This window comes from Monodon monoceros, unplaced genomic scaffold (genome assembly GCF_005190385.1).
Source record: "Monodon monoceros isolate NGI ecotype Baffin Bay Population unplaced genomic scaffold, NGI_Narwhal_1 Super_Scaffold_10, whole genome shotgun sequence".
Taxonomy (NCBI): Eukaryota; Metazoa; Chordata; class Mammalia; order Artiodactyla; family Monodontidae; genus Monodon; species Monodon monoceros.
The window spans coordinates 8,419,589-8,443,737 of record NW_021703766.1 but is presented as its reverse complement, the minus strand read 5'-3'; the positions used below and the strand labels follow the sequence as shown (position 1 = coordinate 8,443,737).

General features: G+C 48.5%; 1 long non-coding RNA gene across 2 annotated transcripts in view; it reads right to left on the bottom strand.

Moving 5' to 3' along the window:
* Positions 1-24,149, bottom strand: part of LOC114902768 — a 221,835-nt gene that overhangs the window by 45,070 nt on the left and 152,616 nt on the right. For both annotated transcript variants that reach the window (XR_003795599.1, XR_003795598.1), the window contains exon 5: positions 23,484-23,593. This is a non-coding gene — a long non-coding RNA (uncharacterized LOC114902768). The remainder of the gene's footprint in view (positions 1-23,483; positions 23,594-24,149) is intronic.

Sequence of the window (24,149 nt, the reverse complement as noted above, 5' to 3'; positions counted from 1 at the left end):
CTTCAAATAAGGGGCTCGGTGTTCTTTCTGGCTCACCAGCTGTAGTTTGAGCACCGAAGCTCTAACCTGCTCTTACAACGAGACGCCAGGTTTCTATTAATTTGACCCCAACGTTATTAACATCTTTGGGAACCGAGGCTCCCACCAGTAATTCTCAAAGGTTAATCCTTGGCCCAGCAGAGTCAGCACCACTTGGGAAACTAGTTTGAAATGCGAATTCTCTGGCTTCACCCAAGACCTCCTGAATCACAGACACTGGGGGTGGGACCCAGCAAGCAGTGCTTTAATAAGCCTGCCAGGATATTCTGAGGCACGAATGAGCGTGAAAACGGCTCATCCCCAAAGCCTTCTCATATCTCTGCCTTTCAGCCAGGTTTCCCCTGTTTGAATGGCTGGCATTTTTGAACCACCATGCAGGAGTTTGCCTTGTGTTCCTATTAGCGCATCCTAATTTTGGCACAAGGTTCTAGCTTGTCTAAGCCTTCTGGAATACAGAGTCTGTCGCTTCTCCCTGCATTGTGTCAACTGCACACGGAATCGTGCTTTCGTCTTCATCCACAATTCTGATCTGATCGTTGAACAACACAGACTCCAAATCGGGACCCCGCTTCCCCTCATGCCTTGGGTCATGCTGTTGCCTCTGCCTCTGAGATGTTTCCAAAGCCTGTCTCCCTTGCCCTACAATTGCTTTTCCTGGCTAGCTCCACCAGGACCTGCACCTCCACTCACAGGTCATCTGTACCCAGAAAATCGGGTTTAGGGCTGATCACCTGAACCCCCGGGCTGATAGCTATTAGTGTTTGATGAATGACTCCGTTCCTCTGTGGAACACTGGTTCTTGAGCGAGGAGATTAGGCTCCTGGAGAACATTTGGTGATGTCTAGACACATTTTTAGTTGCCACAGCTGGGGGTTGCTATGACATCTAGTGGGTCAACGTCAAGCATGCTGTCAAACGTCTTTCAAAGGCACAGGGTGGACTCCCCCAACAAAGAATGACTTGGTTCCAAACGTCAGCAGTGCTGAGGTCGATAAACCTGCCCCAGACTGCAAATTCGTGTCTCTTTTGGTCACCAATTTTATTTCTAGCCCCAAGAGAATGCATGGCCCAAAGGAGATGCTGAATAAGTGTTTGTTGAATGAATAAGTGACATCTCCCTTACTGGGAGGAAGCACGAGAAAAACCAACCAAGATCCCCTGTAGGTTTACAACTTTCTGTTTTAGGAAAGAACTTGCCTGGGGAATAATATGGTCAGGGACCTACGGAAACCGTGCTTAACAAATAAGCTAGCTTTATAATTAGTATACCCGCTGCTAATGAATGCACGAGCTTCTAAAGCACCTACGAACCGCTAGGCCAGTTTTGGGTCTCTACGGCGGCTGAGCGCTCCCCTTTTGCATCTGATATTGCCCTACTCATTTGGTGAGTCATCTGATGTTTATGAACCGTGTGAACTTGGGCTACTTAATCTCTCCGGGCATCAGTTTCCTCAAAATGGGTATGAAGACGCCGGCACTTCTGGGAGCCCTGTGATGGACGATGGGGATGAGGTCAGATGGTGTTTGTAATGGACTCAGTCCATTGACTTGCTTGGCCTGGAGTAATCATCCTGCCACAGGAGTTACTCTTTCCTCTTTCAGTCCTTACAACGATCATGCGGGTCCAGTAGCAAGTCTTCGTTTAAGAGAGGATGGCTTCAACTGAATCTCAATCAGGCCAACTAGTTGAAACTGTATCCAGTTTTGCGCCCATGAAGAGATCTTACTAGTGTCTGTGACTGACCTTGACTGATCCAAAGGAGGAGATTTCTCTCATCAACAAAGCTTTTCTAGAAGCTCCTAACATATTGAAAAGGATGTTTTTCAAACCATGTGGTGTGAGGATCCATGCTTTGGCACGTAAGCTCAGACATTACTTTCAGAGATTTCCAGTGGAGGGGGCTCCTGGAGGGAGATAAGACTCCTGTGTGAAGTGGTACTGTCTGAACTCCTGGACGGAGCCAGCATACCTGGACAGGGGCATCCCACGCTAGGGTGAGGCCTGAAGGCTCGTGCGTGGAACCCTCCTTTGGCGGTGTTTCCACCCAAGCTAACGCCGTAGAGCCGAGGTGGACCTGGAGCCTGGTCTGCGGGGAGAAGTGCCCCGGCTGAGCGTCTCCCAGAGCGAGGCAAGGCCTGTGAGCCAGTGAGTCATTCTGTCTTGGCACAGAGTCCCCAGGGCTCTTGGGGGAAACAAACAGACTTTGTTGAAAGGAAACCCTCCTGTGTCTGAACGGCCCAGAGTCAACTCTTTGGAGGAGGACTGTAACCTGCTCCGGCCCCCTCTTCCCCCTGGGCCTGGAGAAACCACAGTGACTTGGGGGCTGGGGGGGGGGGGGGGTATTTGGAGTTCAGGCCTTTGTTGTCAGCCTGGAACAAAGGCCTCGACCCTGGCTGGAGAGATATTTCTTGGGGCCCCATCAGGGATGCTGGCTTCTGACTCAGATTTTAGCTGTCTCACCATTGCTTGGGGAAACGAGAGTCAGACTGGACACCCAAACTCCAGTAACCTCACTCTCTCCGGCTGGGAAGCCGTCAGGCTTCTCTCTAATACTGAAAGTACCCTCACTGTGCGGGCTCACTTTTGTGACGTTTATTCACCTTTGCTGGAGGAATTTCTCTTCTGAACACACAGCTTCATTATGCAGTGCTGTGGGGATACTGTATCTCCTTGGCAGCTGTCGTGAGAATTTCTTATGGGCAGACACCCACTCTCAGGAGAGAAGAATATTTGTAAAGGTCTCTTTGGGGATAGGTGACGATGGGAACTGATCCTTCTGGGCCTGAACGCGAGCATGCGGATGGAGACGGGGCTGGACTTGTGTGTTACTGCAGAGAGGGATGGAAGAGGACGATGAGGAAGTAGGAGTGGGACGCATGCTGCCCTGATGTCCCCCTTCCTGTGATCACTGCCCTTTCGGTAAAGCCACTACGCTCAAAAGGCTTCCGATGCGTGCGTTTATTTGGGAAATCCCTTTAAAATGCGGGCCTCTTGTTCAGCTCCATGAGGGAGGAATCGGAAGCCACGTGCAGGTGCTTGTGAGCTCAGGAGCCGGGAGAAATATGAGGACATGACTGTCGGCGGAATTCACAGCAGATGTGAGCACAACCCTGGATTCTTGACAATCCGTGGAGCTCGGATTTGGGACTAATTCACACTAAACTTCCTAGGCGGGGGGGGGGGGGGGGCACGGATAACATCTGCCTTCCATCACTGACATCCCTCCGCGAGCCTGCCCTGACGTCGCCATTGCTTTCCTTCTCTAACAAAGAGCAGAGGCTCGGGCTCCATCTGTTGAGGCCCGCTCTGACTGAGGGTGTGGAATGGTCTCCAAGGAGGAGACCGTGCACCCAAGGCAAGGCGTGACCTTGTTTATTAGCTCCTCGGAGGGGGGCAAGTGAACTGAGACAGGGTGGCAGGCACGTGGTGTGTCTTCCGCTCATTAACCCGGATGGAGGTCACAGCTCCATCTTGGCCGCCACCAGGAAATAACTTGTCAGAACATCAGGCGAAAGCACGAGGTTCCAGCTCATTGGAACCCGACTCGCAGAGGCGCGCAGGCAGAGGAGGGAGCTGGGCCTGACTGGCTCCAGACAGACCCGGCAGATGTCGAGTTGGGACTCCGCTCTGCAGAGCTCGAGAGCGGGCTGGGCTCATCACCCAAACGGGGCCCCAGGGAGACGGCTGATGAGGGCATCCGCAGTGCTGGGAGCTGCTGGGCTCTGTCCCCGCTCCCTAGCCCCCTACCAGCTGAGCTTGGAGGGGAGGGCCAGGCGGTGAGTCGCACATGGGGAACTCTTGCAAAAGACCCAGCAATGCTTTTGGGCGCTGCCCTGCTGTCACAAGCTGTGGAGTGTTCAGGGGGCTGGGGCCGGTGCTGAGATGGGAGCTGGGTGCTGGGGTCCCGCGAGTGCTCATTTTCTGCCCCGCCCGTCACTCCGGGGGAGAGAGGTGCGTATAAACCGTGTAAATCTGAAAGATGTCTTGGAGTCGCTCTGCCTGCCGGGGCTAGGAGAATAATCAGAGCCTCCCTCAGGCCAGACAAGTGCCTGCCTTGGAACCCAGACGCATTCCAGAAAGAAATGAGGGGTCTGTGTGTGCGTGGTCAAGATGTGTGTGTGTGTGTGTGTTGAAACAGTGTGAGTCTACGTTCAGTATGTGTTTATTTTGAGAGTAGACATATTTAATAAGTGTGTGGGAGGCTATGCAGGGCCCGTGTTCTGCGTGGACACACGGGCAGTAAGTGCGTGCTTTCTTTGTGTGCCGGTGTGTTGAGCGCCCTGGGTGTGTGTGGCCAGTGTGTACGTGCGGCTATGCACGAGTGTGTGTGCGTTGGGCCACATGGTCAGTGATGCATTTTGGGGGTTCGTGTCCTCTGTGTGTGCGTGGGCTACGAGTCTGTAGGTCCACAAGGTGTTGGCCTCGAATGTGTCTGTCATACCAGTATGTGTATTGTGCGCGCATCCAGTGGGTGTGCGTGGCCCACATGTATGTATTTTTTGCATACCCACTTTATGTGTGTCTGATGTACGTGTCCCTTCGTGTGAATGAGTGAGAGAGAAAGCACAGGACTGTAGACAGGGAGTGTATGAGTGCCAGCCTATCCACGGCCAGCTCAAGACGTCAGAACCTAACACAGCACACAGAGCCTGCCTGCTCATAAGCTCTCCCACCCTCTGTTCCAGCCCCACTGCCTGCCGTGCTGGTGCCCTCCCCGCCCCCCATTGCTCCCCTGACTCTAATCCTGTAAAACCACCTGCAGCTCTCTGAACAGGCCAGGTTGCTCCAGGCCTCTGGACCTTTGCGCGTGCTGTGCCCTCTCCTGGAATACCTCTCCCCGCTCCCACCTTTCTGACACCTCCTCATGGGTTCTGATTCAGCTCAAGTGTTAACACGTCTGCGAAGCCTCCTTGATGTGGCCGTGGAAACTGACCATCTCCTACTCTGTCTCCCAACTAGGAGTGCGAGCATCTTTCCCCCATGGCACCTCTAACGTTGGAGGCGCTTGTTCACCTCCGTGACCGTGTTCCTGTCCGAGACGGTAACTGCTGGGGTGAGGAAGACAGCGTCGGCCTCCGCTCTTTGACAGTTTTTACAGTCCAGGCCATCTACTAAATACACTCACATCCTTGCAGCAGCCTGGTTAGACGGGGGACTGTGTCCTCACTTTAGAGATGGGGTCACTGAGGCTCCCTGAGAGAGTCACAGACTCTTTTAAGTACCTAGGCAAGAAGTGAGCCCTGTATCTGACCCCAGGGCCCAGGCGTTATTGTTACCCCTTTCCTGGGTCGGGACTTACTCTTCCGACTGATTTTTTTCAAGAATTATTTGAGCGTTTCTGATACACCAAGTGCACTAAGCACTCAGAATACAGCCTCAGATTGTCCTCACAGAGCTTGAATTCTAGTTCTGGTCCATCCCAGGAGGCTGGGATGGATGGTGTGTGTGCATGTGAGCATGAGTGTGTTCTATCTGTGAGCAGGTAAGTCCCCAAATCCAAGATGATCACACAGGATGCTACCTGCAAGGCTAGCTGTGTAACCGCCAATTGGAGGCGATGAGATACAGACCGTCAGAACGCAAAGTGTGGTAGGTAGATAATGGCCCCCAAAGATGTCCTACTCCCCAGAATCTGTGAGATTACACAGCAAAGGGTAATTAAAGTTGCAGGTGGAATTAAGGCTGCTAATTAGCTGATTTTAAGATAGGGAGAGTATCCCGGATTAGAAGGGTGTTCTTAAAAGCGCAAGGGAAAGCAAAAGAGGTGACGTGATGTAAGAAGGGCTAGACTTGCCACTGCTGGCTTTGAAGACGGAGAGGTGAAGACGGAGGAAGGGGCCAGGAATCAAGCAGGTGGGCAGCTTCTAGAAGCTGGAAAGGCCAAGACATAGATTCTCCCCTAGAGCTTCCGAGGAACGCAGCCCTGCCAGCACCGTGTCTGTAGCCTAGTGAGACCCTTGCTGGAATTCTGACTTCCGGAACTGTAAGAGAATGAGTGTGTGTTGCTTTGAGCCACTGAGTTTGAGGCGATTGTTAGGGCAGTCACCGGAAATGGATAAAATGGGATCTGCCTGGGAGCTTGAGGGGCTAAAGGCATGATAAAGGGTGGAGAATGTTGAATGAGAAGAGCCAGGGAGCAAGCTCCAACTGTATATACCCTCAAGGTGATGGTCACAGCCCACGCACAGCAAGTGTCTGGTCGACCCTGACTTCTATGCAGTGACGGGAGCATTTCACCAAGCTATGAACAGCTACTTAAGGGAAGCTATATCATTCCTGCTGCTAATTTTAAAATAAACGTGAGACCCACCAGTGACTAATGTAGCCACTCCCCATGACAACGTGAACGTGACCCCAAACCAAGGCTCCCAGAAGCTCTGTAGGGAAAACTCTGGTGATGCTGAGCCTCAGACCCTGTCCCGAAAGAAGGTCATTCTGATTCCAGACAGACCCACTCCATGTGGACAGCATCCCTGCTGTCCAGAAGCCACAGCCACTCAGCGTCGGCTGCATCATATTTCCCATTTATGCTCATTGTTGGGGGCTGAGAGGAAGATCCACAAATAGGGCTGCTACCAAGGAAGCTCCTGAGGGAAAACTGGACAGAAGCTGAGCAACGGCTAGGGGTGGGTCCCATAACTGCAATTAGCACACTGCGTAAACAGCACTTAAGGGCTCTATCTGGGAGTTTGGGGTCCTCCCTCTGAAAGAGACAACTATTTTATGCAGGGAGGAACGAGGGGAACTATTTCCAAGTCACTTTAATAGTCTAGTCTGCAAACAATCCTCTTCCTCTTTGTTCACGTGCTACCCTTCTCTCCCCTTCTTGGCTCTGAGCCGGGTCCCCTCCTCACAGCTGTGCTCACTTGAATGGTAAATCAAGCAACCTAAAAACCTGGTGGGTGGAAGTTTTTTCAGCATTGCCTGGGCTCTGTTTATCCCATGGTGGGGTTTTGCTGGATTTCTTCTTTCTCGATTACAGACAATCAGAATACTGTCTGTCCTCTCCTCTGCTACTTTGTGTGTTGCAAATACAAGGGCTGAGAGAGTCCTGTTTGCTGTAGAGGGAAGGTGTTTCTGCAAGGAGTTAAGAGGCCCCAGGAGATCCCTACTCAGACCTTCCCAATTTTTCTCACCCTTCCAAGGGGTCTGCCAGGCTCCAGCTGCTGAATATTTTTTTCTGTCTCGGGAATCCTGCCTGAGGCTACCATTTTGGCTTTCAAGTGGACTCTGGGTAAAGCCATTCTGCTTGGGGCTGGAGAAATTCCAATCACTAGGCTTTAGAAATATTTTATACCTTTTCGAGCAACCTATTCTTTTTTTTCTAGCAACCTATTCTTTTTTTGTTTTGTTTTGGCTCTCTGGAAGGAAATGGCCAAAAATGGTCATGAAGCCAAGTTAAACAGGTTAAAAAACAAAGAAAGTTGACAGTATGAATATGGCAGGGACATGGTTTCCCTGCTCTCTCCCCCCTGCTCTGTCCCCCACTTCCCTACGTAATTTGGGGTTATATCCATTTTCTTTTTAAAGATTATGAAACACTGAAAACAAATTCCTGAATTTTGACTGATGGTTAGCGACAAAGGATTTTTCTGTGGCACCGAATGCAACATAGAGGATGGTAAAGATGACACTTGTGATAATCAAGCATGTTCCAAAACATTGTCAAATGTCTCCTGGGAGGCACAGTGGCTCCTGGTTGAGAACTACTCTCTCCAATGAATGCATTTTTATAGCAATTCTACAAGTTTGAGGGTTCACCTCAGACAGGCAAAATGTCTTGTCTGAGACCACCCAGGTCTCCAGAATCCGGGTTCAACCTCAGATCTCAGGCCCTTTCCATAGCTCTGAGTCTGCCCCATGGATTGTGTCAGAAAATTCTGGGCGGCCAGAAGCGGGGGCGGCCCATCCTGCGTTCTGTCTGCTGGACCCAGCAGAGCAGAGCCTCTTTCTCAGCGTGCAGAGGGCTTCTAGATCTGGCTGCAAAAAGAACAACACAGCCTCTGTTATGAAGAAACCCGCAGCTTAGAAAAAAAAAAAGTAGGGACACATCTGATTCATCAGGATGACTCATACCTGGGATCACTTCGCCTCCACTCGGTGGGGCCTGTCCCGGCTTGTGAAGGGCCATGGCGACCTGAAGAGAGAAAACTCCCCTCTTGAAAGCTGGGGACGGATCCGCCCGTCTGGGTGCAGAGAAAGCTCAGTGCAGCCATCAAGATAACTTTATTAGGAACGTGGAATCAAATTGCAGAAAATCCAGGCGCGCGGCACTTGGAAGGTCCTTGGAAGTTTCCAAACCTGTCCTGGCCAGCTCACTGCGCCTTCCGAGAATAGCTCAGGAGCCTGGGAACAGTGGCCAGCCCCAGTGAGCAGAGGAAGGCATTTAGTAGTTGCTTAGCAAGACCAGGGCTGGAGGGGAAACGGATCTTCAGGTGAGAATGGGGGTGTGATCACCAAACACATCAAGCTGCTGACTTACATACAATCCCATCGCCGCCTTGGTTACACCAGGCCTCTGGGAAGCCCTGAGTGTGTCTATTATCAGTTGATAGATGACTTTGTAATCGCACTCATGTCATTTTCTTGAGGACAAGAGGGTGTAATCTTCTTGCTTCGAGGGTCTCACATTTCTCGGTGCGCAGTTAATCCCCCATCCCGCTTGCTGAGTGACGGGGTTGACAGAGGAGCTGGTGAATTTCCATCAGCCCTATTAGGGGTCTTTGTGCCCCTTGAGCAGACAGTTGCCCAAATTCCACCCATTAGAGAAAAGAATGGGCTAATTAAGCCTGCCAGCCTAATTTTGCGCTTTCTAATTTTGCCCTTTAAATGCATCATAATTATCAGATGCAAAATACATTTTCAAATGCAGAGCCACTGACGGGTGTATTTTTAAATGTGCAGGGCTAAGACGGGAGCGAGCAAAGAAGCAGGCAATATTTTTAACTTGCTTCGGGGCAGGAGAAGGCCACATCCTCGCTGGTTCCTGCCGTTGTATGTGCAATGGAAATAGCACTTATTCAATGTGTTACCGCCATGGTGGTTACTGTGTCCCTGCCCTCGGCAATGCTGCTGGCCGACATGTCCCTTGGGGCACCCTGGGACAAGTGGGGTATGTGGTCACAGCCTTGGGACTCCTGGCTTCACATTCAGGCCCAGGGTACATGCCTCCTTGGAGTCAGGGTTGGTGTAGACATGAACTTGGAAGAGGTGGTTGTGATCACGTGATGCAATTCCCTTATTATTATTATCGTGTTTAAGGTTTTCAATAGCTTTTCTTTGTTATTGACAAAAGCATGTATCCATGGCCTTTGGTTAGTAGAGCTTTTGGGCAGAACTGTTTTTCCTTCTCTCCAACTGATCCTAAGAAGCATGATCCTATTCAAAGTGAATGCTGAAAACCTTCGGTCATAAACAATTACATACCATATTACGTTTAAAAGATAACAGTATTTTGTTCAGCGTATGCAATCCACATAAAGTGCACACCATAAACCAGTATAACATCGTGTATTTCAGCGGACCCAACGGAAGAAATAACCACAACAGCATGTTAGCTCGGAGCTGTTCAGTCTTCAAGCATAAGCACCCCCATTTCATGAAGAGCTTCCTTTACAGATGGGGAAACTGAGGCCCGGCGAGGGGAAGGGCGTGCTCGGGTTGGCATGGCACGTGAGGGAGGAGCAGGGTTGAAGCAACTGCTCCTGAATCTCCTCCTGCCACCTTCACGACAGAGGACACTGCAGCCCCCTCCAGGTGGACCTGCTGCCCCTTGAATCCTGACGTTCGTTTCCGGGGCGTGTCAGCATCTCACTGCAGGACCATGGGCTGTAAGAACAGCAACTTACCTGCAGGGTTCTGCCAACAGGGTTCTGGAAGCTATTGGGCTCTGTCTGGAAGTCCCTCCTAATTAGGCACGAGGAAACCGATGACACGAATGTCCGTGGCAGTGTCATTCATAATCGCCAAAAGGTGGACACGACCCACATGCCTATCAACTGGTGAATCGATAAACACACTTGTGTGACACCACACCACGGAATATTGTTCAGCCAAGAAAAGGAATGAAGGACTGATACAAGCTACGATGTGGTTGAACCTTGAAAACGTTATGCTAAACGAAGGAGTCACATTTTCTATGATTCCATTTATATAAAATGACCACAATAGGCAAATTCATAGAGAGAGAGAGAGAGAAAACAGATCTGTGTTTCAGGGGCTGGGAGCAGGGGGGAAGGCACAGTGCTGTTTTCAGGTATGGAGCTTCTTTTGGGGGATGACGAACATTTTCTGAAATTGGGGATAGTTGCACAACCTTGTGAATACACTAAAAGTCACTGAATTGTACATTTTAAAAGAGTGCATTTTATGAATTGTGCCTCTGTAAAAAGTACTGGGTTACGCTACAAAATTAAAACAAAAGATTGATTATCTCTGCATTTTCCCTCAGAAATGGAACCAAATATTAGTTTCCATATTGATTTAGTGGCTTCTGAGGTCCTTTCTGAGCACTGTCCATGGGTTCACCATCGTGATGTCCACTTGAGGTGAGAAACGCTGAAGAGCAGAGATGACGGCCCGCTCTGAGAAAGGCAAGGGCCTTGATGGGGTCACTGATGCCAGTGTAAGAAAATCAATCAGAGCAGAAATGCGCTGCCCCTGAAGCCAGATGGCCTGGGTTCAAATCCTGCCCATGCCACTTAGAGCTGTGTGACCCTAGGCAGATTAATTAACCCCTCTGTGCTTGAATGACCTCATCCGTAAAATGAAGATACTAACAGTACCGACTCTGAAGAATCTTTATAGAGACGAAAGGATGAACTGTTATTTGTAAAGAGTTGGAAAGGGGCCTGGCACTATATAAACACTACATATACTTCCTGTTAGATAAAATAATTTTGGAATTGTATTAAGTTCCTTTTGCCTCTATAACTGCTAACCACAGACGTAGCAACTTAAAAGAACACAAATTTATTATCCTCCAGATCTGGAGGTCAGAGGTTCAAAATGGGTCTCGGGGGCTAAAATCAAGGTGTGGGCAGGGCTGCGTTGGTTCTGGAGGCTCCTGGGGAGAATCCACTCCTCCTTTTCTCCAGTTTCTACAGGCTGCCTGCATTTCTTGGCCTGTTGCCCTGTGTCACCGTGACCTCTGCCTCCTCTGTCACATCTCTTCTGGCTCTGACCCTCCAGGCACCCTCCCAGAAGGACCCTTGTGAATATGATGGGCCCGCCTGGATAATCTCCCCATGAAGACCCTTACTGTAATCACATCTGCAAAGTCTCGTTTTCCGTGTAAGATAACACGCTCACGGGTTCTGGGTTTAGAACGGGCACACCTCTGGGGGGCCTCTGTTCTGTCTACCACAGGCATATGTTAAGTTATGGCACAGATGGTTAGAGCTACAAGCAATGGGTCGGGGGGTTAGGAAACACTGGCGACACTGAGATTTCTATTGAATTCAAATACACCAATGGGTCGGGGTCTGGCTGGCACCCTGGGGCCGAAACCTCAAACATTCTGTCTCCGGCACATCCGTGGTGGGAGCGGGGAGGCTTTGCCCCTCCTGCAGGCATCCTCTAACCAAGGGTCTAGGCGCTCTCTGTTCCCTCTGCCTGAAAACAGTTCCCTGCAGGCTTCCTTCACCTGTTGGCTCAGATGTCACCACCTCAGTGGGGCTCACCTGACCATCCTACTTAAAACTGCGACCCACCCCTCTGCCCCTGCTCTCGCCACCCGCCTCCTCTGCTGGATTTGTCTCCAGGTTACTGTCTGATGCTCTATATACGGTATGTATTTATTTGGTTTATTGTCTCTTCCTCTAGGAGGGATAAGGATTCTGAGGGTCTTGTTCACAGGCACCTAAAACTGCCTGGCACATAGGTGGCGCTTAATACCTGCTCGCGGACCGGCGGAGTGAGTGAACCTCCACTGGGGCATCTACAGGCCGCAACACGCTGTAGATGGAGGCTCCTCTGTCTTCCTCGCAAAGCCCTGGAGGGCACGCCTGAGCCTGAGTCCTCTCTCGAGGGCTCTGAACAGCGAACGCTGCTGTCTGGTGAACGACCCAAAGCGAGGTCTGAAAACAAATGGAAGGACACACAGCTACGGTGTGGGTGAGCTACGTGTCTAGCGCGGACACCTGGGGAGCTTGCAGCACAGATGGCAGGGGCGGGCACACCAGGCTTTCCTGGCCCTCTGATAGCAAAGCAGGCAGGTTCTCCTCCTCACACGATTTAGGACTTTTCACATTTCACCGTTAACGTTATTATTATTTTTGCACAAGTGATTCTGCACAAGGGAGTCTGTTCTCAGATGGTTCCTCAGTCGAGGTGACACCGGGTGCCTGTGTGTCTCGACTGGCACCTTGAGGCCAGGGGCAGCTGGGGATGTGCTGTGTCACTGGGCATGGTGTGTTGTGAAAAGGCACATGTGACCGATCCCCCGCTGCCTGACACCAGGCTGCCTTGACGCATTCGTGGGACCATCGCGCCTGGGGAAGCATCCGCCTAGAGCACCCACCGGCACACCCTGGAGTAAACTTTACAAGCGCGTCCATAGGAAAAATGTAAAATGTCACTGCAATGACGCCCCCATCACAGCAGATGCAGACACGGAGGCTCAGAAAGCAGAGCTGACTTAACCCATATCACAGAGGGACTAGCGCTAGGGAGGGACGCAACTGGTACTCAACCATCTTGGCTTGAAAACCAATACTCTCTCATCATTCCCTGTGACGATGCAAGAAATATTCTCGCTCGCTCACCCATTCATTCATCCAACTGCACATTCAACCAATCGCCCAATCAACCCTTTTCCCACTCCTCTCCAGCTTGTCTCGCATCACACTGCCCCTTGATCCTTTTGCTCTTGATGCACTAGTCCTGTTTCAAGGCCTAGCAGACACCATGGTTTCTCCTACCGCAGGGCCTTTGCGCATGCTATTCTCGTTTCCTGGAGTACTCTCTCCTCCCTGCCTCGTTTCTTACTCTTCTGCTCTCCTCAGGGGAGCCTTCCCTAACTTGCCGGAGTCATATCCCAATATTCTACACTCTCAGTACATAATGTAATTCCCTTCCACGGCACCTGCCACAGTTTTCAACTTTCCTTTTCTTCTGTTCACTTATTTATTTTAAAAGACGATCGGATTACTGCCTGCCTCACCAATTAGACAGTGAGTTTGATGATGGCAGGGGCTGAGGTGCTCAATAAATGTTTTGAATGAATGAGCAGATGAAGGCTGAACAAATGAACTTTAAAACTGACAACAAGCAGGTGGTAGGGAGGGAAAGAACTAAAATGAGAGAGAAAAGAATTCTGGAATGAACAAAGGAGACAAAGAGAGAAAACGCGTTGGGTGAACGGTTATAACTCAACTTGGGAAGTGAGACTCCAGGCTGTGAGTCTGCTGCCATGGTGGAGACTGAGGGACCGGTTTGGGAAGCTTCCCAGAGGGAGGCGGGTTTTAACCTAGACTTGTCCTAGGGGACCCCACAATCTAGCAGACAGGATGAGGCAAACACCAGATGCTGTTGAAGTGCTGTGAGGTCACAGAGTCTAGGGCTTAGTGGGCTGGTCCAGGTGATGCCCATACAGGTGTGTCCCCCAAACAGCCTTTGGGGGCCCAAGACTAAGAGAATTCCTAGGGAGCCAACAAGCCCGATAAGGATGGGACTTAAGGCACCCAAACCAGCAGGTGGGGCAATTCCCACCCCTTCACCCCATAAATGCGGACGGGCCCGAGGCTGTCCCACATTCCAAGCTCTAGCAGCTCCCTGGGGGAGGGTGATCCCCTCCAGGGCATATTCTGTCCCATGACCATTTGGATGGCAAAGAACTCGGCACAGCCCTTGCCTCCCCAAGGAGCTCTGCTATCCAGAAAACTCACGGCATTGACAAATTACTAAACGTGTTTTAAGGCAATGAAAGACAGTAGTAGGACACACTCTAACATGACGTTAAGATATCTACAACGTGGGGCTCCCCTGGTGGCGCAGTGGTTGAGAGTCCGCCTGCCGATGCAGGGGACACGGGTTCGTGCCCCAGTCGGGGAGGATCCCACATGCCGCGGAGCAGCTGGGCCCGTGAGCCATGGCCGCTGAGCCTGCGCGTCCGGAGCCTGTGCTCCGCAACAGGAGAGGCCACAGCGGTGAGAGGCCCGCGTACCGCTTAAAAAAAAAAAAAAAAAAAGATATCTACAACGTGAAGGCATCCAGTTCACAGAAAGAGTGGAGACGCACAGCACCCTGAAGGTAGATGGCATCTCCGATTTTTCTAGCCAGCGCCAGAATTTCCCATCTAACATATTTTGTTCAACACACTCACTCCGTTTATGCTTGGAGACGCCTAATGGACCCATGGCAGAACTAACCAAGGGTGACCAGGTTCTCTGTGCATCTCCCCCGGATGCCTGCACGTCAGGCGAGGGGTGGGGGAAGGGTGCTTCAGTCTCCCATCTTCCCTCCCCACAGCCATCTAGAGTGTGTGTTTCAAAGGCTGCCCTAAACGAGGGGTCCACAGGAGGTGTGCTTTTCCCACAGGAGGGCTTCAAGAGCCCCTGGAAACAAGCCACAGAGGAACAGAGCCAATGAGGTTCTTTTCTGCCTAAATCTAGGCAAATCGGTGCTTTGTCCTCCAAACACACGTGTTTATCTCAGTTTCCTTTCGCAGCTTGAGCAATTGGAAACGAGCAGAGAAACTGTGACCCCACCTGCATTCTGCCCCTCTGAACCCGTTTGCTCCTCCAAAACCCTGGCACCACGACCCCATCACCCTTTACCAATGAACAAGCCCGGAGGTGTCCATCTACTCTGCTCCTCGCGTGGTCCTGAGAACGCCTTCCCACCCTCTTCCCAGACTCCTGATCGTCTTTGCACCAAAATTAACTTCCATTCAACGACTGAGGCATTCGTGGAGCTAAAAGGCAGAGGCCACTCTCCTTAGCCCTCGGGAGAACGAAGCGCAGAGCCAACAACTTTGGTCCTTCCTCACACAGTGAGGACATTAACACCTGCTAGGTCCGAATGAACACCAAGGCTGACGTTTTCACATCACAGACAAGAAACTGAGGCCAGAGTGAGGAAAGGGTCTGTGGATGGATGATGACCTAGTATGTCGCTCAAAATGTGTATCTTGAGGGCTGCAGACGCACAGCGTTGGGGCAGCCTGGTACAGAGCTCGGAAAGCTCCCTCCACCCAGCCAGGGATAGTACAGAAGCTGCTGTGGAGTCTGGCATTCCCAGGCACTTTATATATGCTATCTCCATCTACGTGAAAAAGTCTAAGGCCACAGTGGTTTCTTTCTTTCTTTTTTTTTTTTTTTTTAAAGTCACTAACCTAGTTTAAGAATCTGATGAAATCTAAAACTCTTCCCTTCATAAAAGTACATATGTATCAAACATGACATTCAATTTTAAGGGCTCCTTAAGGACTCCTGGACTCCAGGCTAAAAGCCCCTGCTCTAAGTTAAATATTATTATTTTCCCCATATAGAACATGAGCAGCCTGAGGCTCAGAGAAGTTATGTGTTACGCGTAGCATAGCATAGCACATCTCATGGCAAGGCGATACCCTTAAATAACAGACTGACTGGATTCCAAACCTCAAGTTGATTCCTTCCCCCAGAATACACTGAGATGAAAAGCTATAGATTCCAGAAAGCAAATGTTCACTCATTCTTTACCCAATCAATATATGTGTATGTGTTTTCTTTTTTTTAAAGCATCTACTAAGTGCCTGGCATTGAAATCAGAGATGGCCCCTTGGAGCTTGCAAAAAAAGTTTTGCACAGCTACTAGCTAGCTTTCCTCTCTCCAAGAGACAGCCTTCAGCTGGGAACTCATGGCCGCCTTCCCATGAGTTCCCACTTCCAGTAAGAGTGGACATACGGAGGTCCTTAGGGAAGGAGGTGGAGTGGGTGCCCTGCTGAGGAAGTCCCTGGCTAAACAAGGAGCAGTGGAGGAAAAGAATCAGCTAGCTGCCAAATGCCTTCCATCTAAGTTGATACACAATGTAGCCAGATTCTACAGAGAACGTCCCATCCTGATATTTTTAAGATTCAGAATTTAGGTTTTCTCTCAGAGTTGTGCCGTGGTTTAATAAGGCCCCTTCTCTGTCTTCTGTGGAAATGATGGGGCTGGAGCCCACATAGCGCCTGGCGGACCCTCTCTACCGCCCTCACGGGTATCCAAGTGATGCCTGGTTACAGTAAAGGGTAAAGAGCCAGTGGTGGGAGTGGAGGCCACCAGGAGGGTCCTGAGTCTGGCAAGTGAGAGAGACGGTTTAGAACACAGCACAGAGCCCAGCTTGGTTTGCAGGGGCGATGTGAGGTGATGGGTGGATTTGCTTCTCACTCCCTCTTCTGCTTGACTCAGTGACCTCTCCTCAGTCTCTGTAGAAGCTTGGATTTCTCTTGAATCTGGTCCCAGGATACTTTTCCTGACTTATGGCTACTAGGGTTTCCTCCACCTGCCCTCAGAGCTGTTGAATCTCTTTTAGAGACTCTCCAACAGCCTAAGAGTGATCTCAAAACCAGAGTTCCTATATTGAGATAATGCAATTCTGGTTTCTTCTAGCTAGCCTAGCTCTGCACTGGTCTTCATGGAGATGAAGCTTGGGAAATCATCCTCCTTGGTGAAGTATCGTCAGAAAACGTTGTGAAGGGGCCTGGGGCAGAGTAGGGGTGGGTAGATGGGTAGGTACACTAGGCTGACCAAAGTTCAGTAGCCAATTAACTGATAATATTAAAGCCAGGAGAGTGCAGGGTGGACTTAATGGTCAGCATTCCCATTGCAAGTGGTCACTCAGTGGCTCCCAGCCCTCCTGCATATGAGGCCTTGAGTTCTTCTGCTGCTCCAGCCACAAAGTCTCAGTGATCATGAACATGTCACTTCTCTGGGGGATTCTCCATCTACATTCTGGGTGGCACCACATGACTTCCCCAGGTCACTTTCTACTCCCCAATTCTAGGCTTTTCTTTGTTTGAGACTTGAGAAACAATGCATCCAAAGTGATTTCCTTAAACTGAGTTTTCATTTACACACAGAGAAATGCTCTTCAGCGCCCTGGTGACTGTGTTTTGATGAATACATATACTTGTGTAACCTCACTGCCTCTAACCAGGACACACAATGTTTCCATCACCACAAAAAGCTCCCTTGTGCCATTTTCCAGTCGATTCTTCACCTCAGAAATAACCTCGGGTCTGATTTCTACCACCGTAGCTTAGTTTTGCATATTCTAGAATTTCATATAAATGGAATTGTATGTACAGTTTGTACTTCTGCGTCTGACTTCTTTCACTCAGTACATTATTTCTGAGATTCATCCATGTTGCTACATGTATGCAGTTTATCCTTCTTTTTTGCTGAATAATATTCCATTTTGACTATATCCAAGTTTCTTTACCCATTTTTTCCTATCAATGGACATTTGGTCTTTTCCCAGTCGTTGGCTCTTATGAGTAAAGCTGTTATGAACATTCTCAGACAAGGTTTTTTGTATATTCATGCCTTCATTTCTCTTGGATGAATATCTAGGAATAGAATTTCTGGGTCATTAGGTAGATGTGTATTTAACTTTTTTGAGAAGCTGTTAAACAGTTTTCCAAAGTGGCTTTGACAATTTTATTCTCCCTCCAAAAATGTGTGGGAGTTCAGGTTGCTCCAAATCCTCTCCATCATTTTACACTGTCATGCTCTTTCTCCTCAGCCATTCTAGTGAGTATATCAGGGTTCACAATGATTCCTACATATATTTTCATTTCTTATACTTTCCTTTACCCAAAGCAGATTATTAAGACCATTTTAAAGAATTAAAGATACTTTAAATGCTTGTTAAATATCTACATTCTTTTGCAGGTAGCTGGTATGCAGGATCACGCCCCATTTAATGAATCTATTCATTCCAGGTTGTTTTATCCCATTTCTTTTCATAAATATGTACCAACTGCCAAACATGTGTAAGTCTCTGGTGCTAGATTTCCATCAGGGAGGTGATGAAAAGACCTCATTTGTGCCCTCAAGGGCCTTACAGGGGAGGTAGAACCCAATCAAAAAAATGTTACGTTGTTGCTACGATGTAATCTGGGGGGTATATACCCCAATAGGAGAGACAAGTATTTTGAGGGTGCTGGACGGGGAAAAATAATTCCCACCATACTCATGGAGGAAAGAGACAGATGTGTTTTTGAGAATCTGTAGGTAAAGCAATATCAGAGGCACCGGGGAAGGAGGGGGAGGGAGGTTAAAACCTGATTGTGCCTGTTTACCAAAGTGGTGTGAGGTGGGCACAGAGCCATTAGTGGAGCCCAGGGAGTTTAAGGATTGCACCAATAAGTGGACAGCTGTGGGATGTGCCGGGGCTGCCCGAGATGGGCAACGGGCTCACAGGAGCTGAGTGCAGGGCATTAAGAAAGAGGAGGTGGTGGCTGGGTTTTTCCTCCAAGTCTTGATCTGGAAAGCACGCTAGGCGTCTGAGGAAGGGATGCCTGGCCTTCTGTGAGGAATACCTCCCCAATCTCCAGGCTTGGGCTGCATCTCCTCTGTGATGTCAGTGTTTTCCTAGGCTCTGGAAGAGCGATGGTTCTGGAAACACAGTGAGGAACGCACCCTGGCTAGGGAAGTGCTGGGGAAGCACCCCTCTCTGTCCTGGCTGGAGTCACCCCAGTAGAAAGATCCCAAAGAGTGGGCCTGTCAGAAGCCCATATATTCTCCCTCTGGTTTCATGCTGACTGAGCCATCTCCCATTCCTTCTTACAATATCTGACATTTATGGTGCATCTACCGTATGCAGTATACTAGGCAAACTGCCCGGGATGCACAGATGAAAGTTGTGACCCCTAAGTTTAAAGTTCAGTCATGGAAAGAGGAGGAGGAAAGCAAAGAACGAAAGGTCACACACAGAGGCCAGCAAAATTATGTGAGCTGCTACCGGGTGAGGGCGTGGGGATGAAGATGTTCCAACTAGGAGTCCAGGCCACCTATTTTGGAGATGATCCCCAAGCCAGTTCTCCTTCCTGAGAGCAAGTGGAAAGAGCCCCCTGGACTGAAAAGTTGAGGGTCCTTGGAGGCTACAAAGAGCGGGGACTTGAACCATAAAATCTCCAAAGTCCCGAGAAAATCCCATGCTAAAAAAGTCTTCTCTCCAGGCTAAGCGGGAGTCAACTCTGGCCACTAGTGTGCTGTGGGTCGGGGAGGGTACGAGAGCCCAAACGAAACTTGTATGCGTTGTTATGAATGACAAGGCACAGTCTCAGTACAAGCAGGTTAAAAGTAGCTGATTGCACAGGAGCTTTCTCATAGGTACGGAAGTACAGGAAAACACATAGCATACACAGGGTTCAGTACCATCCGAGGTGTCAGGCATCACTGGGGGGTCTTGGAACATATCCCCAGAGATAAGAGAGGACTAGTGTAAATAGTCCAACTGTTGATATTATCATTATATGAAGCCGCAGGACTCCCTCTTCAGATTTGCTACTGGGAGTTTGCGCTCCTGTTTTCGGCCTTGATTTTCCTGATGACGTTTCTTCATCTTGATACCACAGGGTTGTAGGAGACAGGCCAACTCATACACAGTACTCTCTCTTTTCCTCATCATCAAATAAAAAAAATGCAAGGCTCCCTGAAATCCCATCCGTGTCTGTCACCATTAGTGAGTGTGGCTGATTGCAGGAACTCTGGGGGCGTGCGTGCGAACAAGAGGGAGGCAATCGGAGCAAAAGGCTCACTCGCTCTAAAAAATACAGAATATATACATTATGACCATATGTTTTCTCTTCTGAATGTGTCAGCTGGAAGCTGAAAGTCTGGCTTGGGTCTCTGGCCTAAAGCAGCGACCAAAAAGGGGCTATGACCTCATCACCTAGTCTTGCAGCCTCAGTGAGAAACCTCATTCCTCAACTTAGTGAAATCCAAGAAGTGATTATGTCTAAGAATCTAGGGAAGGTCTCATTCTCTTCGCACTTATTACCGCATCCAAAGCAAACACAGCAATGCCTATTAACACCCAAGGTGTCAGCTTGTGTGTGGGTCCTTGGAAATGCAGAAGTTACCACTGGCGGTTTCTATCAGGGCTGACTACACTTAATCTGTCAGAAGGGCTTGAAAGATTTACCCAATTTAAATCCCTTCCATGACCTTCTGGTCTACTGCTGTGCTCTGACCTACCACAGACCAAAACAATCATTCTGTTTGTCAAATTCACGGTTGGCCATTGTGCAAGAGCCCCAAGTTACTCAGGAAAGATCTTCAGAAACGATTACGGCAAATCCCCTGTTATTGTTGGTTGCCTCTTGTTTTCGTTCAGAACCTTGCTCAACTCTCGGTCCTATCTATCTTTCCTTTTAAGTTTTCACAGTGTCTTTTTTGAAGTAAGGGTAGCTGTTCTGGATTTATAAAATGATATAGGGGCTTCATACCAATTTTTTTTTTAACAGAGAGAGAATAATTATGGGATCCACCTTGCTCCAGGGACTGTGCAAGAAACCAGAGTGGAGGGATTGCATGTTACCAGCATGATGACCTGAGGAAAATGTTATGTCTACGAGGAAACTGAGGTTCAGAGATGTCATTTCCCTTGCCTCAGGTCACACAAAGAGTAAACAGTGGAGACAGAGTTAAAAACCTTTCAGAGCTTTAGCCCAATTCCACACATCGCGTTACCCTGTCTTCTTTATTTTTTATTTTTTAAAAATACCTCCAGGGTTTTGTTTGCTAGCCACAGCTCTAAGCAAGTTTTTCCATGGTGGTGAACAGTCAGGGAAAAGTCATAGTGCCATCCCAGCAGGAAGGAGAAAGAGCTCTGTGTCTCTCCAGAGGTTGAGAAGACATACTGATGGGCCAGAAATTAACTAATACCTATTCATCAGAGGGGAGAGGGTTAAGACAGAGATGTAGGAAAAGCGGCCTGCAGAGATTTCCTTCTGGTTGGAAAAGTTGGTGTTCTTTATCTTAAAACTAGAAAATCAATTCAATTATAGCACTGAAGATAACATTTCTTTCTAGGTGCACCCAGAGACGGTTGACTGCATCTCTGAAAGTGAAAAATTCTGCTAAAATCTTCAAGCCCTGGCATTCTGATAGATCCTGAGCTTCCCAAATACCCCCATTCACAACAGAGATGAGCCTCAAGTCTTCTGTTGGAAACACCAAGAGTCTGTCTTGAATCTTAAAGTTTGCTGCTGCTGAATCGGAGTCCCTCCCACCCAGAAGAGACTGTTCCCAGTTGGATGCTCTCCTGCCGACAAGAACTGCCGACAGATTTGTAAGTTCCAGAATCTGGAATAGCTACATATTAATTGCATTTAATTACACAAGACTAGAGATTATCAAACATCTTCTAGGTACTTTGTGCTACGTTTCAGGTACTGATGTAAAATGTGAAGGCTAAATAATGCCAATTTCCCTTCTGGAAAGCTTAACTAGTCCACCATTCTACCTAAGGGGGGCTATTCCTTTGCTGTTGTGAAATGAAGTTTTCCTATCTGCACTGGAGTTGTAGGTAACCAAAGAATCCTTGCCGCAGCAGACAGCATTTGGCCCTAAGCAATCTGTGAATAATTAAGCACTGAGTCCAGCTGCAGGTTCTAAACTGTTCAACATTTAATACAGGTTAAGTAACATTTCTTCCTCCCATCAGAGAAGGGGAGACCAGACAAAATAATTGTCTACATCTAGTGCCCAGACTCATCTGATTTTTCATATCAGTCATTTGATGATTACTTTGTGTGCAGACCAGTGTTTAAGAACTGTCCCCCGCCACCCCGAACATTAAGTCTCTGCAGCCACTATGGAAAACAGTATGGAGGGTCCTCAGACAACTAAAAATAGAATTACCATATGATCCAGCAATCCCATTCCTGGGCATATACCCAGACCAAACTGTAATTCAAAAAGATAACGTGCACCCCTATGTTCATAGCAGCGCTATTCACAATAGCGAAGACATGGAAACAACCTCAATGTCCATCGACAGATGAATGGATAAAGAAAATGTGGTACATAAATACAGTGGAATACTACTCAGCCATAAAAAAGAACGAAATAATGTCATATGCAGCAACATGGATGCAACTAGAGATTCTCATACTAAATGAAGTCAGAAAGTAAGACAATACTATAGGATAACACTTATATGTGGAATCTAAAATATGGCACAAATGAACCTATCTATGAAACAGACTCACAGACTTGTGGTTGCCAAGGGGGAGGGAGTCGGGGAGGGATGGAGTGGGAGTTTGGGGTTAGCAGATGCAAACTATTATATAGAGAACTAATAAACAACAGGGTTCTACTGTATAGCACAGGGAACTATATTCAATGTCCTGGGATAAATCATAATGGAAAAGAATATTAAAAAGAATGTATATATGCTTTATAGGGTTGGTTCAGTAAGCAAATTATGTATGAGAGAAAAGCTCAAAAATACCGCCCCCCCCCCCCAAAAAAAAGAACTTCCCCTCTTGACCAACTGAGGCCACAGGCTCAGTAAAACTTTATGATGGCAAAATCTGTCCATCTTGAAAGAGAATGATTGAGCTGAACAAGCAGTGTGGTTTGCTGGAAGATTCTAGGTTCTGTACCTCACTTGCCCAACATTTGCCGGGGGACCTTGGGTGGCTCCCAGCATAGCCGTAAGTCTCACGTTGCTCCCCTGTAACATAAGAGGATTGGCCCCTCTGATGTCTAAGACCCTTTAAAGCTAAGGTTCTATGTATTTATGGCAAAGTACAGAAGAACCTGAAATTGCTCCCAAATATAATGGGAACAGAGCAAATGAAAACCAGCGTAAGAGGTTAAAGAGTGGGGGTGGTGGGCTTTCCTGGTGGCACAGTGGCTGAGAATCCGCCTGCCAATGCAGGGGACACGGGTTCGAGCCCTGGTCCGGGAATATCCCACATGCCGCGGAGCAACTAAGCCCGTGCGCCACAACTACTGAGCCTGCGCTCTAGAGTCCGCAAGCCACAACCACTGAGCCCGCATGCCACAACTACTGAAGCCCGCGTGCCTAGAGCCCGTGCTCTGCAACAAGAGAAGCCACCGCACTGAGAAGCCTGTGCACCGCAATGAAGAGCAGCCCCCGCTCGCCGCAACCAGAGAAAGCTCGCGCGCAGCAACCAAGACCCAATGCAGCCACAAATAAATAAATAAAATGAATAAGTGATAATAAAAAAAGAAGACGGTGGTGAAGAGCCAACATTTGCCAGCACAGACCTGGGTTCAAGTTCTGCCTCTACTGCTTACCGATTGTATAACCTCAAGGAACTCTCCCTCTCTAAACTTCCAGTTCTTTCTTTGTAGAAAATATTTAGTAATACTACATGCCTTGTAGGATGGAGGTGAGCATTAACTCTGATAAATATGAAGCACTCGATACAGTTCTGAGATAGAACAAGCTGTCAATTGCTGAATCCAAATAACAATTTAAAAAGTAACTGGAACATACCTGTATCTCAGGTGTCTGTTCCCTCGGGCTATTTTCTTTGGTCTGTCCATCCTCCTCTTGATGGACTCCTTAACTCCTTCTGCTAAGCCTCTCAGATTTCAGTCTTCTGTCTGAAAAGCAATGCCAGGATGTTTGTTAATTGTTCAAAGTAGGGCCATCTAAGTTTCCTCTATAGTCCACAGAATTCAGAGCAGGTCTTTCATTGGACATTAGTAGGGGTATTTGTCTATGATGTATACATGCTGGCGTCAAACTGGTCTCCCCACAGCTTGTACACATACTCCCCAGTCTGTTCTATGCAATGTACGCAGACGATCACACTCCTCTAAAGTGCCACTCTCTGTAATAGCATCCCACTGATTTTATTCGTTGATAAAGCAGAGATTCTTAACACAGCCCTGCTTATTTCAGACCTTCGCAATTTCACTAGACTCACTTTGTATCTTTACTTTCCCCAATGATAAGTTTCCTCTTGGAACCTTAAAAACAACATGCTCTTCTGTGTATCAGGACTATTGATTGACACAATGATTCAGCCACCTGAAATATCAGCCCCCTCCATGTACACTCTTGCACTTCATTCACAGCCCAGCTCAAAAGCTTCTTCCTCCAGGGAGTACTCCTTGATATATATATATATATATATATATATATATATATATATAT